The sequence below is a fragment of the Choloepus didactylus genome, chromosome X (genome assembly GCF_015220235.1).
Source record: "Choloepus didactylus isolate mChoDid1 chromosome X, mChoDid1.pri, whole genome shotgun sequence".
NCBI classification, from domain to species: Eukaryota; Metazoa; Chordata; class Mammalia; order Pilosa; family Megalonychidae; genus Choloepus; species Choloepus didactylus.
Window position 1 is genome coordinate 101,182,275 of NC_051334.1, and position 3,841 is coordinate 101,186,115.

Below are 3,841 nucleotides of genomic sequence, written 5' to 3' on the forward strand. Positions count from 1 at the left end.
TCAAAGCATTCTAGGCCTTTTCTCTAAGGCTCCTCACAGTTCTTCCAGGATCTTCCCATTATCCATTTAAAAAGGTGTTCCAACATGTTTGGTATTTGAAAACTCAGCAGCACCCCACTCTTTTGGTACCAAAATCTGTTCCAGTTTGCTAATGCTGCCATTAAGCAAAATACCAGAAATAGATCAGCTTTTATAAAGTGGGTTTATTTGGTTACAAATTTACAGTCCTAAGGCCATAAAAGTGTACAAACTATAGCATAAACAAGAGGTTACCTTCACTGAAGAATGACCAGTGGCATCCAGAACATTGCTGTCAGCTGAGAAGGCATGTGGCTGGTGTCTGCTGGTCCTTTGCTCCCATACTGCTTTGCTTTCAGTGTCTGATTCCAGTGGCTTTCTAAGTGTCAGAGAATCCTCTTAGCTTCTGCAAGACAAACTCTACATTTCATCTCTAAGCTTAGCATCTCCAAGTTTCCTGTCTGCATCTCTAAGCATCTCCAAGCATCTGCTCTTATCTTCTCTCTTAAATACTCCAGTGAACTAATCAAGACCCACCCTGAATAAGAAGGCTCAAATCTCCATGGAAACCATCAATCAAGATGTTACACCCTGTTCCAGTTTTCTAATGCTACCAGAATGCAAAATAACAGAAGTGGATTGGCTTTTATAAAGGGTTTTTTTTTTTTTTTTTTGGTTACAAAGTTACAGTCTTAAGGCCATAAAGTGTCCAAGGTAAGGTATCAACAATAGGGTACCTTGACTGAAGGATGGCTGATGGTGTTCAGAAAACCTCTGTTAGCTGGGAATGTATGTGGCTGGCATCTGCTGATCCCAGGTTGTGTTCAAGCTCCTCTCTCAGCTCCTGTGCATTCTTGGATCTTTCTCCCAGGATGTTTCTCTTTAAGCACATGGGGGTCCTGTCATAGCTTATCCCACAGCAAACTCTGGGCTTCATCTCAGCTTCTCCAGAGCAAACTCTGGGTGGGCAAAAGTCTGCTTTCAATGGCCATCTCTTCTCTGTCAGCTGCAGCACTGAACTCTGTGTGCCCTTATAGGACTCTAGTGATTTAATTAAGAACAACACAGAATGGGCAGGGTAACACCTCCACATAAATAATCTAATCAATAGGTCACACACTAATCAGAGGTGTCACTAACAGTTGGGTGAATATCTCCATGGAGACAGTCAACATGTTCCAAACTAATCAACACTAATACATCTGCTACCACAAGATTGGATTAAAAGAGCATGGTATTTTAGGGAACATAATACATCCAAACCAGCACATACTCTAATCAAAAAGTTTAATAAGTCTACTCCCACAAGGTTGCATTAGAAAACATGGCTTTTTGGGGGACATAATATATCCAAACAGGCACAGATATTATTAGGATATATGAAAAATTGGAATATAGAATGTGGACTTTATATCGGTGTTATATTTCTTGAACTTGATAACTGTACTAGAGGTGGTTACATACATTTTCTTAAGAAATGTATGTGGAAGTATTATGTGTTCATCAAACATGATGCATTCAACCTACTCTAAATTTTAAAAAAAATAGATGAATAGCTGGCTAGCTAGATAGGTAGAATAATGTGGCAAATGTGGCAAAATATTAAAAGCTGTTGGATCTGGGTACTTGAGTGGGAAAATATATTGGCACTCTCTATGTGTTTTGTTTTAGTTTGCAACTGTCCTGAAAGTTTGAAATTATTTCAAACTGAAAATTTATTCTTAAAAAAAGACATTCTGTGAGCATAAAGGAGAATTTGAAAGTATACACAAAAACATAACAGAAATTATGGGAATGAAAGGCACAATAGAATAGACCAAAAAGACACTAGAAGCATACAAGGGCAGATTTGAACAGGCTGAAGAAAGAATCAGTGAGCTAAAAGACAGGACAATTGAAATCTAACAGAGAAGAACAGATAGAGAAAAGAATAGAAAAAATTAATAAGGATGTTAGAGATTTCAATGGTAACACAAAATACATAAATATACACATCATGGCTGTCCCATTAGAAGATAAGGGATAAAGGGGGCAGAAAAAATATGTTAGGAAATAATGGCTGAACATTTCCCAACTCTTATGAAAGACATAGATATGTGTCAAAGATGTGTGGCATACTCCAAACAGAATAAATCCTAATAGATCTATTCAGAAACACATACTAATGTCAAATGCCAAAGATGCAGAGGGAATCCTGAAAAAAAACAATGGAAAAGTGATTCCTCACATAAAAGGTAACTGGAATAATATTAAGTGCTGATTTCTAATCCAAAACCATGGAGGTGAGAAGGTATGATATATTTAAGACACTGAAAGAGAAAAACTGCCAGCCAAGATTTTTTTTTATGGCAAAACTTTCCTTCCAAAAAGAGGGAGAGTTTAAGATAAAACAGATGAACAGAAACTGAGAGAGTTTGTTAAAGAGACCTGCCTTATAAGAAATACTGAAGGATGTTCTACAGGCTGAAAGTAAAGACAGGAGAGAGAGACTTAAAGGAGAGTGTAGAAATGAAGGTTATAAGAAAGGGTAACTAAAAGGGAAAAAGAGGAAAAAATAGATCTGACAAATAAAAGCCAGATGATAAAGTGGTTGAAGTCAGTACTGTCTGTACAGTAATAACACTAAATGTTAATGGATTAAACTCCCCAGTCAAAAGACACAGATTGGCAGAATGGATTAAAAAACATGATCCATCTATATGCTGTCTACAAGAGATTCACCTTAGACCCATAGGCACAAATATATTGAAAGTGAAAGGTTGTGAAAAGATACCCCATGCAAACAGTAACCAAAATGTGCTGGGTAGCTATAATAATATTGAACAAAATAGATTTTAAAAGCAAAATTGTTATGAGACCAAGAAAGACACTATATGTTAGTAAAAGAGGCAAACCTCCCAAAATAAATAACAACAATAAATATATATGCTCCTATCCATGATGCACAAAATTAAATCCTATCCTGGCAAAACTGAAGTGAGAAATAGACAAGTTTTCAATAATAGTTGGAGACTTTAAGACACCACTCTCCTCAATAGATAGAACATCTAGATGGAAGATCAATAAGGAAACAAAATAACTGAATGATACAATAACTAAACCTAACAGATATATACAGAACATTAGACCTCAAAACAGCATAATAGACATTCTTGAGTGTACATGGACAGTTCTCCAGGATAAAGCACATGATATATCACAAAACAAGTCTCAATAAATTTAAAAAGATTAAAATCATATAAACATCTTCCTTGATCATAATGGAATGAAGCTGAAAATCAATAACAGACAGAGTACTGGAAAATCTACCAATACATGAAAGTTAAATAACACAATCTTTCACAGTCAGTGGGTCAAATAAGAAATTACAAGAGAAATCAGTAAATATCTTGAGATGACAGAAAATGAAACACAACATATCCAACCACATGGGAAGAAACAAAGGCAGTGCTGTCAGGAAATTTATAGCCCTAAATGCTTACACTAAAAAGAAGAAATGGCTAAAAGCAAAGATCTATTCCACTCCTGGAGGAAGTAGAAAAAGAAGATCAAAATAAACCCAAAGCCAGCATAAGGAAAGAAATAAGAGATTAGAGCAGAAATAAATAAAATAGATAATTTAAAAAATAGAGAGCATTAAAAAATAAAATTTTTTTATTTGAAAAGATCACCAAAATTGACAAAAGTTAGCCAGATGGACATTTTGGCATTTTATTTCTGAACACCCTATTCTTAACAATAAGCTATATTACCTTTCAAAGAGGATTTAAAAAAAATTCCTTGTGATGTGTCTAATAAACTTAAAAAATGTATAAGGTAAAAA